The sequence below is a fragment of the Diceros bicornis genome, chromosome 30 (genome assembly GCF_020826845.1).
Source record: "Diceros bicornis minor isolate mBicDic1 chromosome 30, mDicBic1.mat.cur, whole genome shotgun sequence".
Classification (NCBI taxonomy): domain Eukaryota; kingdom Metazoa; phylum Chordata; class Mammalia; order Perissodactyla; family Rhinocerotidae; genus Diceros; species Diceros bicornis.
Window position 1 is genome coordinate 7,566,238 of NC_080769.1, and position 15,248 is coordinate 7,581,485.

Genomic DNA, 15,248 nt, shown 5'->3' on the forward strand with positions numbered 1-15,248 from the left:
TCATTTCTGAAAGTACTTAATAGAAATCCACAATCCAATGTTGCACTTTGAGAAAGATGCCTGGTAAACACATATATTTACAAATTTCATAGAAACTCTTTCATGTTCAAAGTTAACTAGAAATGCCTAAACACATTAATTTCCATCAAGCTTTCTCATATGACTTATATTTCTTTTTGGTGGGAATTTCACATATAATGATGTAAGCCATTTGAAATCTTTCCCACATTGTTTACACTCAAGACATTTTAATCAAGTGATTCCTTTTATGCCTTCAGAAAGAACTGGGATGACATAAGTCTTTCCCACATTCATTACATTTATATGGCTTTTCCTCTAGTGTGAATTCTCAAATATCCTCAAAAGTTTTTCCTTGACAATAAAGGCTTTCGCACTTGCCTGCCATCCATAATGTTTCTCTCCAGTAGGAATTCTTTCATGTCTTCAAAGAGAACTGGGAAAACCAAATGCTTTACTACATTTTGTACATTCATATGGTTTCTCTCCAGTATGAATTCTTTTATGTATTTGGATGAGAACTGAAGACTTTCCCATATTCTCTACATTCATATGTTTTCACTCCAGTGTGACTTCTTTCATGTCTTTGAAGTAATATGGGATACATTCCCTACATTTATAACGTCTATCTCCAGTGTGAATCATCATGTGTGATCGAAGGCTTGAGGGATCTATAAAGGCTTTCCCACATCCCTTACATTCATAGGGTTTCTCTCCATATGAATTCTTTCATGTATTCGAAGAGAACTAGAAGTGAAGGCTTGAATGCATTTTTTACATTTATAGGATTTGTCTCCTGTATGAATTCTTTCATGTACTCGAAGACAACTGGTACAACTGAATGTTTTACTGCATTCTTTACATTCATATGGTTTCTCTCCAGTGTGACTCCTTTCATGCACTCGAAATGCACATGCAGAAATAAATGCTTTCTCACATGCCTTACATTTATAAGGTCCATCTCCAGTGTGAGTGATCATGTGTGATGGAAGGCTTGAAGGAGATATAAAGGCTTTCCCACGTTCCTTACATTCATAGGGTTTCTCTCCAGTATGACGTCTTTTGTACTTGAAGAGAACTGGGATAACAGAATGTTTTACTGCATTTTTTATATTCATAGGGTTTCCCTCTAGTGTGATATCTTTCATGTCTTTGAAGAGAACTGGAAGAAGTGACTGCTTTATTGCACTTTTTACATTCATAGAATTTCTCTCTAGTGCAATTTCTTTCATGTATTTGGAAAACTTGAGGAGAAATAAAAGCATTACCACATTCCTTACATACAAAGGGTGTCCCTCCTGTGTGAGTTCTTTTGTGTTTTTTTAAGTTAGCTTGCAAACTGAAGGCTTTCCCACATTCTTTACATTCATAGGGTTTCTCTCCAGTGTGACTCCTTTCATGTATTTGAAATGAACTGGGATGAATGAAAACTTCCCCACATTCCTTATATTTATAAGGTCCATCTCCAGTGTGAGTGATCATGTGTGCTCGAAGGCTTGAGAGAGCTATAAAGGCTTTCCCATATTCCTTACATTCATAGGGTTTCTCTCCAATATGAATTCTTTCATGTACTCGAAGAGAATTGGAAGAAGTGAATGCTTTACTGCATTTTTTACATTCATAACGTTTCTCTCCAGTACGAGTTATTTCATGTTTTAGAAGAGCAATGGGAAAAGTGAAGGCCTTCCCACATTCCTTATACTTATATGGCTTCTCTCCATACTTTTGACAGTCATATGGTTTGTGTTCATTAAGGGATGAATGATGCATAAAGACTTCCACATGCCCTATATTTACATGGTTTTGCTGCAGTCATTTTCATGTTCAGATTGAGATTTGGAATAAGGCTGAGGTTTTCTCCACACTGACTACCCTCTTCACTTTCACAGAGTCTCAATACCATTTGACTTCTGTAAAAAATGAGAAACACATTATTAATGATTTCTTCATTAATGATTTTATGTTTGTTATATTTATTATAATTTATATGAAAAGTTCAGGTTTCTGACTTGTCTGAATTCTCATAAATTGAATATTCTGAATGCTCTACAAAAAGACTTCACCCTTGCTATGATTCAGTGATATTCATATATAGAGTTTATTAAAACTGTTTCTAAGTGAATTATTTTGCAAAAGCTGAACATGTACATCACATTTCAGAAAGTATATTTGGTGAAAATTTTCTAAGAATAGCTAAATTTGAAGCAAGGGTTATTTGTTTTGTTTGCTTCTTTTTAAATTTCATAACACACCGGGATTCTCATGTGAGACACTGCTTTCTATTCTGAGTGTGACTCACCTGTGTTTTCTCCCTTGGTTTTTGTACTGATCTTCAATATCATAATTTTCCCATGTTTTTCCTGAAATGCAGACCCAGAAAGTTGATTCCAAATGATTGGAAATTATAGAAAAAAATTTAGATTCTAGGACCATGATGAGCTAATATCATTTCTAGTTTGTTTACCAACATCTCCCCTTTCCACATTCTACATCTTGGAACAATGCTGATGGGCAAGAAACACTTGTTCTCTACTTGATGAAGGGAAGGAATATCCTCATTCTTACCTATTGAGGCCAGGATCCTGAAGGTTTCCCACATCACATCTCTGTAGAGTTTCTTCTGTGAAGGATCCAGTAAAGCCCACTCCTCTGGGGTGAAGTTCACAGCCACATCCTCAATGGCCACTGAGTCCTAAAACATCACAAATATGTGTAGAGTAGGATGCATAAGGCTGACAGCACTAGGGATTTACACTTCATTTGTAGGAAGGTTACATGTGATTCTGTCATCTCCAAACATTTATTCTATGATATGATCATCAAAAACTCACTCTTTTTCTGTGCACACTCCTCATCAATTTAACAGTATCAGGGACACATGGAAATTATTTACATATTTTTACTGTGATCATATTCCATCATATTTCTCTCTAATTGCAGGTTCAAGAGCATGTTGGGAAATGACAGAAATGCCATACAATGAAACAAATATTATAATTATGACACAAAAAAGACAAAGTACAACATCCACGAAGCCTAGGACAACACTCTTTAACACAAGGTTTAAAATACACATAATGGGAATACCTGGAAGGAAAAGAAAGACAGAAAGTAATAGAGGAAACAAGTGAGGTAATAATCACCAAAATATCCTAAAATTAATGATAGCCAGCAAACTGCACATCCAGGAAGCTCAGAGAACATTAAACTTGGTAAACTCAAAAGTGCACACCCAAAAATATCATATTCAAACTACAGAGAAATCAAAGACAGAGCATATATTGAAAAATGCAGGGCCGGCCCCGTGGCTTAGCGGTTGAGTGTGTGCGCTCCGCTGCTGGCGGCCTGGGTTCGGATCCCGGGCGCGCACCGACGCACCGCTTCTCCAGCCATGCTGAGGCCGTGTTCCACATACAGCAACTAGAAGGAAGTGCAGCTATGACATACAACTATCTACTGGGGCTTTGGGGGAAAATAAATAAATAAATAAAATTAACAACAAAAAAAAGAAAAATGCAAAAGAAGAATATATTTGTGAATACATTCTCTGCCAAGCAAAATTATCCACCAAACATAAAGGCAATATTAGAACTTCCTGAGACAAAAATTGAGGAAATTTGTCATGAGTTCACCTATTTTGAATGAAGTGTTTAAAAATTTATCAGAAAGAATGTAAATGATAAAGGTAGAAGATTAGAAAAAGAGAAAATGAAGGTAAAATATCTTTTATATACTTATAATTAATATAAAAGATGACACTTTGTTTAAAATATTAGCAAAAATGTATTTGGTAATGAGAAGCTTAAGACAAGTGAAATAAATGACAGCAATGTCACAAGGCACAGGGAGGGGAAATTGGGGATAGCGTGTTATGAGGTACTTGCACACAGTGAAGTGGTACAGGTTTATTTGGCATAAAATGTGGGTTAGTTATAAATGTGTACTGAAAGCTCAAGGGCAACCACTAAAAGAGCTTTTTTAAAAATGTCTAATTGATATGCTAAGAGAGGGGAAAGAAAAGAATCAGATAAAATGCTCTTTCAGTCAGAGACTACGGAAAAAAGGTGGAAGACAAAAAGAAAGAAGCAACAAGAGCAAGATAAAATACAGTAGAAAAGGTGCTAAATATTAATCCAGCTGTATCAAAAACCACTTTAATCAACAAAAGTCTTAGTAAAATTGAAAGATATAGTAATATCAGATTTTTAAAAAACAAACTGAGTTATATACTGTCTACAAGAAACCCACTTTCAATATGAAGACACAGACTGATACAATGTAAAGGGATGGAGAAAAATGTCCCATGCCAACACAGATCAAAAGAAAGCTGGCATAGGTTTATGAATTATAGAAAAAGGCAGATTTCAAACCAAGGAAATTTCAGAGATAGAGAGGGACATTACATACTGATAAAGGTGTCTATTCTCCAAGAAGGCATAGCCATCCTTTTTTTTTTTTTTAATTTTTATTTATTTTTTTCCCCCAAAGCCCCAGTAGATAGTTGTATGTCATAGCTGCACATCCTTCCAGTTGCTGTATGTGGGACGCGACCCCAGCATGGCTGGAGAAGCGGCGCATCGGCGCACGCCCAGGACCCGAACCCAGGCCGACAGCAGCGGAGCGCATGCACCCAACCGCCAAGCCACAGGGCCGGCCCGGCATAGCCATCCTTGATGTGTACATGCATAACAACAGAGGGATAAAATACATAAGGCAAGAGCTGATAGAAGGCAAGGAGAAATAGATGAATCCCGTTCGATAGTTGGAGAATTCAACAACCTCTGGGGAAAAAAAGACACCTTATCAAACCTGAAAGAACAGAAATCATACAGAATATGCTTTCACACCACCTAGGCATTCACATAGAGGTCAGTATCAACAAGACAGTTGGAAAACCCCAAGTATGTGGAGATTCAACAATACATTTCTAAATAACACATAAGATCAAAGAAGTCCCAAGAGAAATGAAAAATTATTTCGAACTAAATGAAATTAAAATACAACATACTAAAGGTTCTTGGATGCAGCAAAAGCAGTGCCAAGAGGGAGATTTGTGCCATTGAACAAATACACCAGAACAACCAAAGATCTATAATCATTAATGCAAGCATCTACCTTAGGAAAGAATAAAAGGAAGAGCAAACTAAACCCAAAGTAAGCACAGTAAAAGAAATAGTAAAAATTAGCAAAGAAATCAATGTCATTGTGGGAAATCAATGGAGAAAATTAAAACAAAAAGAGCTAGTTCTAAGACAAGACTAACAAACATCTAGTCAACCTAACAAAGAAAAGAGGGAAGACAGATATTACTAATATAAAAAAGTAAAGGAAGGGGAAATGAAAATAAAAGAGGATTTGATAAAATCCAACATTCCTTTATAATAAATTAGTAATAGAGGGGAACTTTCACTTCTTGAGATGGAACATCTTTATGAATCCTGTAGCTAAATTCATAACATTTTTTCCATATGGCCTGATTGTCTCTGTGAAAGATCTGAAAGAATTCACAACGAAAATCACTCCTGGAATTAATAAGAGAGTACAGCAAGGCTGAAGGATGTGCGAGTCAATTTCTTTCCTTATAGACCCATACAAATATACCGAAGTGACCTTTGACAAAGAAGGAAAGGGAATGCAAATGAAAAACACAGTTTTTTAAACAAATGGTGGAAATAATGGATAACCACATGCAAATACACACACACACAATGAAGGTAGACACAGGCCATACAACTTTCAAAAACTTAACTCAAAACACATCACAGATCTAAATGTAAAATGAAAAGGAATAAACTCCTAGAAGATAATAGAGGAGAAAATCTAGATGACTTTAGGTTTGGAGATGAATTTTTAGATACAAAACCAAAATCCAAGGTCCACCAAAAAAACCCACAAAAATTTTACTTCATATAAAATGAAAAACTCCTGCTCTGAGAAAGAGAGTGTTAAGAGAATAAAAACAAAACTTAGAGAGTAAGAGAAAATCTTAGTGAAACACTTGTCTAATAAATAAGTGGTATCAGAAATATCCAAAGAACTCTTAAAACTCAACAGTCAGAAGACAAACCCAATGAGAAAACGGGCAAAAGTTCTGAACAGACAAGCTCATTGAAGAAGATATACAGATGCGAAATAAGCCATACAAAAACATACTTCACATCAAATGTCATTGGGAAATTGCAAATAAAACAACAATGAGGTATCATTAAACACTTATTAAATGGGTAAAATGCAAAACACTCGGAACACCAAATACTCGCGAAGATGCGAAGCTACAGGTGATCCTCATTCATTGATGGTGGAAATGGAATTTGGTAACTTACAATGGAAGACAGGAAGTTTCTTTCAAAACAAAACACACTGTTGCTACTTAGAGTAAGATCCAGCAATAAGGTTCCTTGGTATTTTTCCAAATAACTTGAAACCTTATCTTCACATAAAACCTACATATGAATGTTTATAAATGCTTTATTCATAATTGGCAAGACTTAGAGGTTTAAACACGATGTCCTTCAAGTGTCGAACAGATAAACAATCAGTGGTGTATCCATACAATGAAACACTGTTCAGTGATAAAAAGAAATGAGATATCAAGCCATGAAAACACATGGAGGAAACTTAAAAGTATATTCCTAAGTAAAGAAGCCAATGTGACAAAGCTATGCAGTGTATGATTCCAAGTACATGACATTTTGGAAAAGACAACAGCCTGAGCCAGTAGAAAGATCTTTGGTTGTGAAGAACTTGTGGGATGGAGGGAGGGATGAATCAATATGTGAGGCACTGAGGATTTTTAGGGAAGTGAAACCACACTCTATGATATACAAATGATGGATCTATCTTATACATTTACCAAAACTCATACATTATATAGCACAAAGAGTCAATGCTACTGTACACTGTGCACGGTCATGCACCAATATGGGTTGGAAATTGTAAAAAATGTACCACAGTAATAGAAAAAGTGAAAAATAGTGCAAACTGCAGATACAGAGAGAAGGGTTATGTGGAAACTATGTGAATTTTGATCAATTTTTCTGTAATCCCGAAACTGTTCTAAAAAAGCTGAAGTCTTTCAAAAAATAGATGAATACAGACTCATTACAATTCACCCTGATGACTGAAACAAGACATCTCTCATCCAACTGATTTCAATAAGCCAGTATGGTGCTCTATGAGCCTGAGACCCATAAGGGAGGTGAAACTTCCACCGAATGCCTTGCTGGAGAGCAGGGCACTGTATATTCTGAGAGGTGCCACAGTCACTATCAGCAGTGTCAGAACTCCAAGGTGGATAATGAGTGTCCTGGTGAGGCCTTGTATTGTAGACCTAGTGATGTAGAGACAAGCCTTATGTTGGTTTCTATTTTTATTATCTCTGAGTCAAGAGGTTCCCAGAGTTCTTTTACCACAAAGGGTCATCTCTTAAACAATCATCCAGATGTTTCTGAACATATGCAGATGAGCCCAATTTTTGGCCAGTAGTAAGATGACTGCCTGATGTTTGGTCACCTCTGGTGACTCTTGGGTTTGGTTCTTCATCAGGGATGTCCCAATTAAGGGATGAAGAGCAGCAACTCTCCACTGAGCTCCGTCATGTATGAATGTGTATCGTCATTAAAGGCTATGCACGCTCCAGAGCTGTGCATTCAGTTAATCCCAAGGAACTCCCCAGGGAACCAAGGAGTCTGGGAGAGGGGTGACTTCCTTCATCACTGTAGCATCATTCAATGAACGGAAGAAATGTCACACCCCTCCTGCAGGTGGCATAAGCTCAGGGCCAAGGTTAGGCTCCTTCACATCACAAGTGTCAGTAGGTGGGCAGAGCTGGCAGGGTGCTGTTTCCAGCACTAAGGCATAACAGGTGCCTTGGTAGAGCGTCACATGCTCAGTGCTTCTCAGAGATTCTATTTTCAAGAGATCTCAGTATGAGATGATAATAGCAGCTGTAATGGCATATAGTGTGGGGACCAGGGCAGGTTCTTGCATCAGAAGCCTATGGACAACATAAAGCCCTCCTCTAGAGAGCCACAAATCACTGCCGTCAGGGTTAGAGGCCTCCTCCACGACAACTGGTTGCTTCATAGTTTAAGGAACCCGGGCTTAAGTTGGGTTTGAACTAACCCCTTTGCTGGGCCAAACTCAGACTGTGTGTTCTGTCCACTATAACCCAGAGGGTCAGGATCTTTGTTGCAATAGACACAGGGGCAGCAGCAGTTACTCAGGGGTCCTGGAGAGCTCTCTGGAATCTCAACACCTACTGGCTGCATTTTCCTGTGTTTTTCTTTCTCTCTGAAATAACTGCTCTTCAAGGAGTGGCCATCTAATGGGTTTACCTCATTCACAGAGTATAATCATCCTCATAACCCCAGACATCCCCTAATGTCAAGGCGACCCCAGCCTTAGTCTCACCTTCGCTGTAAACACACAGATTCTGCCCAAGACATAGGACACAAGACCACAGTAAGGATGGCCCCATTCTCATACCCCTGCTTCTAAAGGACAAGGAATTATCAAAACTGTCAACTTGGAGTCCTCTGTACATAGAACCCAGGCGTGGTGGGTCAACAATGCACACAGGGCAGCACAGCTCACAGGAGGAGCTGCCCAGCAAGCAGCAGCTCACAGTGCAGGAGCCTCCAGGCTTTCCCATCAGCCTGTCCAGACAAGAAGGCCTAGGGGAAAGGGAGGGGTGAGGCTTAAGTGTTCAGAAGCCAAACACCAAATATGTGGATTCTGGCCACTCATTACAAGAACAAACATGGGTGAGAAAAATAGGCATTCTCACTGGCTTGTTTTTACATAACCACTAACAGGATGATGAAGCAGTGATCAAAACTGGTCATTTGAGGGGGGCAGGACGTGCAGGCAGGGAGTCTCCTTAAGTTAGTTTCCTTACTTAGGAATTTTTAAACCTTCCCATGCATTATTTATTTAAAATAAGGAGAGAAATTTATATACACTATTTTTTCTTATGCTTGGCCATTATTTTTAATTAACTTCTGCTTTATAAAATTAATTTTAACATTTCTACTAGGAGACCATGCCAAGATATAATCCTTTAAACACTAATGGACATAAAACTGCAGACAATACAAAATTCACTAATCCCTTTCTAACAAAAAGGGCAAGGGGCATGATAGTTTGTCCCTCCACTATATTGCACACTGGGGATATTTTCAGGAAGGAGTAATGTATCATAAGACATTAGGGGTTTGCAATGAAGCCCTAAATAAACTAGGAATTCCAAAGAGTTGCATAAGCTTTGACCTGTTTCCTCATAGCACTGAAAATAGAAATTCAAATGCTTTTTCCTCACATCCATTAAAATAGGAATTCATCTGCCTTAGGAATCAAACTGAAAACCCCAAGTGCTAATGGAAACTAGAATCAAAGGGCTGCCATCTTCAACTGATAAAGGAATCTAAGAACAGAAACACAAATATTATGAATCAGCTCACAGAAGCAGCCTGCTTGCCCAGAGTTCAGAAGGAAAACCCACACTCAGAAAGTTGACCATATTCCCAAAATTTAGGGTCTAAACACTGCCGGTTGAGATGTAACCTCTAGAGTGGGTCAGTCCCTGGTGAAGGGGGGTGGGGCACCTGAGCAGCCACAGGAGTGAACTCTGGGAGCTCCACACGCCCTCCTCTCCCCAGGGAATAATGCATATGCTCCCTCTCTCAGGCTTCCCTTCTCACAATGAGGAAAACTCAGCTGGATTCAGATTAAAGTTCTGACACAAATCAACTTCCAAATTAACGAACCCTACTCCGGGACGCAGAACTCTGACTTTCAAAGTTGAGTTACACTGTGAACAAGTTACATTCTGAGTGCATCTACACTGTGGATGCAAAACTCCAACTTATGTCTAGAAACAGGCCCGAGGAAACCACAGTTACAACCTCAGAAAGGGCATCACTTCCCACCCCCATGAGCACGTGCACCCCGAGCTTTCCAGGGCTCTGCAGCTCCTCTCAGTATAGAGGCTCCTTCCATGGGGGGTGTGAGCAGTAGGACACCTGCAGGGGGAGGCTCCCCAGGAAGAACAACTGGGCCTTCAAGTCCTTCCCTGTGCAGGCCCAAGGGGGCCTTAGCTTAGATCCACTGCTCTCAGACCTCTGTCCCCACTGGAGACTTTCTGGACCACTACTGATATTTTAAATACCCAGTGTTTGATCAATCCAGCTAAAACACTCAAACCAGGCTTTATGTGGAAATGAGGGAAGACAATTGTATCGCATTTTGCTGGCACAAGAAGAAACCCCACAAGAAGGTATTGCATTCTGGGGGAAAAAATGATGTTAATATAGTATTATTTCCATGACAGGAAACTGCTTTTTTGGTTTTTTGTGTATGGAAGATCGGCCCTGGGCTAACATCCATGCCAATCCTCCTCTTTTTGCTGAGGAAGACTGGCCCTGGGCTAACATCCACGCCCATCTTCCTCCACTTTATATGGGACACCACCACAGCACGGCCTGACAAGCGGTGCGTAGGTGCGCGCCCGGGATCCGAACCAGCGAACCCTGGGCCGCTGCAGCGGAGCGCGTGCACTTAACCGCTTCCGCCACCGGGCCGGCCCCAGGAAATTGTTTTATAAACTATTAATCCTACTTGAGCACTTCAGATCTGCAAGTATAAGGAAATCCATTTGAAGTCACCCAAAATAAAATAACAGACCTTACTCCCCACGACGGGAGGAAAAAAGGGAAAGAAGAATTTCGTACATGCAAGGTAAAACTGGAATATTTCATTTTTCCTGAAACTCACCTCTTTCTTTCCTCTTTGGAAATACTTTATATTGTGTTTCATGTCGTATCCACACCCATAAAATCAATCTTTTACAAACAGCCACCCATTGACTGTGAGAAAATGATAAACAGCTAAAATATTGAATCTGTTTCCAATCCAACCAGGAGGACAAACAGTTGATAATAATGCTGTGAGTCGGAGGCAGGAAGTTTGCACTGCGGAATGTGGCGAGATTTTGGAAATTTAGGCGTTTGTGGCCAGCCCTAGGAAGACCTAGACTGGGGGGACAATGTCGTGGATTTGAGACAGTGCTCTCCAAATATACGGAAAATTCAGAAGAAAACGGGTGCCACCTGAGAAGAAAGAAGGACTGGGGACCCCACAGACCGCAGCTTCTGCGACACATGATCCCCAGAGACTGAATCATGACTGGCCCTGATGACCCTCCCCGTGGTCACCGCACCATCTGGGGACACGCGGGGCTGCGGGCGCAGAGCTGCCCAGAGAGGCTCCGGGGCCCAAGTCGCCGCGCGCAGTGACCACAGGACGCCCGGGGTCCCGGCTGCCGGCCCCGCCCCCACGCTGCGGCCGGAGGGGACTGAGGTCCGAGCGGCGCCCCCGCGGACTCGGGTCCGCAGACTCGGAGGTGACCGCGGGGAGGCCGGTCCCGCCACGGCCGGTTCCGACCAGACCCTCCTCCCCGTCTCCTCACCCGGGGCCGCACACTCACCATTTCTAGTCTCCCGGGTCCCCTGCGTCCTTCCTATGACTCCCACGATCGGTACAGGTCACAACCCGACAGAATAGGCGGCAGAGCCACGTAGAGCCTTTAACGGCGGGGAGACGCGACCCCCAGCGTGGCTGGAGCCAGCAACAACTTCCGGGATGGGTGGGGAGCTTCGTCCCACCCACCTGCCCCGGCGCCGCCTCTGATTGGACAGTTCAAAAGACTCGCCCTCTTGTGTCTGAGTGACAGCCCCCTGAGTTCAGGTGTCTGAGCAGAATGCCAGCCAGAACTCGTGCCCTGCAGGGACATTTGCGTTGAATGGTAGTGTTGGGAGGCGACTCCTGGAGCTGTGATCTCTCTTTACCAACACACAAAAAAGAAAGTCGCCTCACCATAGGCAATAATTAGTCTCTCCCTTTTGATCTTTGTTTTGAAGAATAGGTACACAGTCACAGACACTGTGACCAGGGAACTAGGCAAAGAAAGGAGTATCCAGGATCTGATAAAAGCTAACATTATCTGTTGAGTGTTTGCAGAGGGAAAGATTTAGGAAAAGCCCAACCACAGAAGGTTCCCACAAGCAAGCTAGCTGCAGCCAGTTCTAGCCGCCTCAAACTGCTCTTAGTGAAGTGAAGTGAACTGTCGCCATAATAATTTTATTAATATATTAAATTCTCCTCCTCTGGGAGAGACCGAGCAGCCATATCTGGATCATATGATGTATGTAGTAGCATGTGTACATTCTACCAATGAGACTGAAAGGAACATGACTGTTAGGAAATAAACCCTGATCTCCTGCCTTTTCCTTAACCGAATATTCATGAACTGTACTATGACCTAACAGTAAAAGGACTCCCCAAATCCTTGTTCGGGGAAACAATGCTTTGGGAGGGAACTCCAGTGTTCTCCATCGCTTGTGCAATTAATTAACCTTTCTTCACCTACTTCTGACTTACTTGTGCTTTTTGGCTTCACAATCACCAAGAGGTGAACCCATTGAGTTCAGTTACAGCACCAGGGATGCATTAGGTGGGCCTCCTCCCAACACTTCAGTCAGATTCACAATACGAGCATTGGGAGCAAAAACAAAGCATCATTTTAGAAGAAAATTGACTTCTGGGTTTTCAGAATGGTTAACTTTAGAAAATATTTCTGATGTTAACATTTTTGTATCCTATAAAAAATGTAAGCAGAGACTCTTTCTCACCGTGGTTAAATCACTCTCCATGGTCATGACCTACCTGTTTCTTGTGGTTATACTATTTAATCCACCTATAATGTGACTTATGAGAAAACTGGGTTTCATCAAAATAATCATTCTGCTGATTGGTGAGTCTATGATACTAGAGAGTAACATTCATTCCGATAGTGTTGGAATCACACCGAGAGGCAACCTCTCCATTCACTATGCACACATACCATATCTGATCATTTCCTCTCCCAATTGGCTGGGGAAATTCTTACCTTTGATATCATCTGTGTCAAACAGCCCCACCTAAGTCCCCTTGAACTTCAGCAATAAATCCACCACACCCAGGGACAGAACTATTCCTGAAGGCCATCTGACGGATGGAAACTGGGGCAGAGAGCCAAAGAAACACAAGTGATCTCAAGGAAAACAGAAAAGGAAGGCCCAGTTTGCAACCAGGACTCATCATACAAGGGGAATACTGCTGGACAGCAGCATCATTGATCAGTCACCCATCCAATGTAGGAAGAAAAGGTCCATGGATACTCAGCATCAAGCATTGAGAGATGGAGAAGATATTTCCATTTCATTATCTGTTTTTCACCTTCCCTTTAAGAACCATCTGTAAAATAAAAGTCTAGAAGCAGGTTTCCTGGAAATCACTCTGATTTAATCCACCAGGAATGCCTCTGTATTTTTTGTTTTATGTGCTAACTCCTCATCTCCACCTCAAAAAAGGACACACCATCCTAAGAATGTGCACTCACCTGGGAAGATGCATAAGTCTGGCTCCACTCTCACACACTGTCAGAAACATGGTGCTAAGGAAACTACATTTCATCACTGCCCTTCCCCACCCTACTTTCATTTGCACCTGTGGGAATTGTACAGTTCCAGTAGTGGCCCCATCTGGGCAGAACCTGGGGATGTGCTTCCTGCATTGATGAATTGATAAATTGTTCTACTTCTCACAGGTAACATTAGGGACAGCGTGGCTCTCTCTTGAGGTCACAGCGTGGTGCTCTCAAAGGTCCTTTAATCACTGTGGTCAGCACAATAGACATGATAACTTAAGGTTGTTTTTGGTAAGAACATGTGATTCCTGTTAATCTCCATCATGGCAAAAACAAGGGCCAAAATATACTTAGAGTTTTGGTGCATCCACCTGCACTGAGGGAAGCCCATAAAAACTCAAGAATATCCTACAATATAGTCTTATAAGCCAAACAACAAGCTCCACTCAAGAAGCACTGGGAGTTATTGTATTTACGGAGACAGATATTTTTCCCATGACCTTGAAAGATGGTTCTTTTTTTTTTATGTTTTCAAACATTTTTTTTGTTTTATTTCTTTTAAATTTTTTGTTTATTGCAGTAACATTGGTTTATAACATTGTATAAATTTCAGGTGTACATCATTATACTTCTATTTCTGTATAGATTACATCATGTTCACCACCCAAATACTAATTACAACCCATCACCACACACATGTGCCAAATTATCCCTTTCCCCCTCCTCCCTCCCCCCTTCCCCTCTGGTAACCACCAATCCAATCTCTGTGTCTATGTGTTTGTTTGTTGTTGTTATTATCTACTACTAAATGAGATCATACAGTATTTGACCTTCTCCCTCTGACTTATTTCACTTTGCATAATACCCTCAATGTCCATCCATGTTGTCACAAATGGCAGGATTTCATCGTTTCTTATGGCTGAGTAGTATTCCATTGTGTATATATACCACATCTTCTTTATCCATTCGTCCCTTGATGGGCAGTTAGGTTGCTTCTAAGTCTTGGCTATTGTGAATAACACCTGCAACGAACACAGGGGTGCATGTATCTTTACGCATTGGTGTTTTCAAGTTCTTTGGATAAATACCCAGCAGTGGAATAACTGGATCATATGGTAATTCTATCCTTAATTTTTTGAGGAATCTCCATACCGCCTTCCACAGTGGCTGCACCAGTTTGCACTCCCACCAGCAGTGTATGAGAGTTCCCTTCTCTCCACATCCTCTCCAACACTTGTTGTTTCCTGTCTTGTTAATTATAGCCATTCTGATGGGCGTGAGGTGATATCTCATTGTAGTTTTGATTTGCATTTCCCTGATAGTTAATGGTGTTGAACATCTTTTCATGTGTCTGTTGGCCATCTGTATATCTTCTTTGGAGAAATGTCTGTTCAGGTCTTTTGCCCATTTTTTAATTGGGTTGGTAGTTTTTTTGTTGTTGAGATGCATCAGTTCTTTATATATTTTGGAGATTAACCCCTTATCAGATGTATGGTTTGCAAATATCTTCTCCCAATTGTTAGGTTGTCTTTTCATTTTGTTGATGGTTTCCTTTGCTGTGCAGAAGCTTTTTAGTTTGATGTAGTCCCATTTGTTTATTTTTTCTATTGTTTCTCTTGCCGGGTCAGACATGGTGCTTGAAAATATGTTGCTAAGACCGATGTCTAAGAGTGTACTGCCTATGTTTTCTTCTAGAAGTTTCATAGTTTCAGGTCTTACATTCAAGTCTTTAATCCATTTTCAGTTATTTTTTGTGTATGGTATA

At 40.8% G+C, this 15,248-nt stretch overlaps 1 long non-coding RNA gene across 2 annotated transcripts; it reads right to left on the reverse strand.

The window, feature by feature from the left end:
* Positions 1 to 1,905: 1,905 nt before the first annotated feature.
* LOC131394570 (uncharacterized) lies at positions 1,906 to 11,624 on the reverse strand. Of its 2 annotated transcripts, none has more exons than XR_009216192.1 (3): positions 11,504 to 11,624; positions 2,584 to 2,710; positions 1,906 to 1,928 (listed from the first exon to the last, which is right to left on the reverse strand). It is a non-coding gene; the product is annotated as an uncharacterized LOC131394570 (long non-coding RNA). The 2 variants fall into 2 exon arrangements; XR_009216191.1 differs by lacking the exon at positions 1,906 to 1,928 and adding an exon at positions 2,355 to 2,378.
* Positions 11,625 to 15,248: the final 3,624 nt, after the last annotated feature.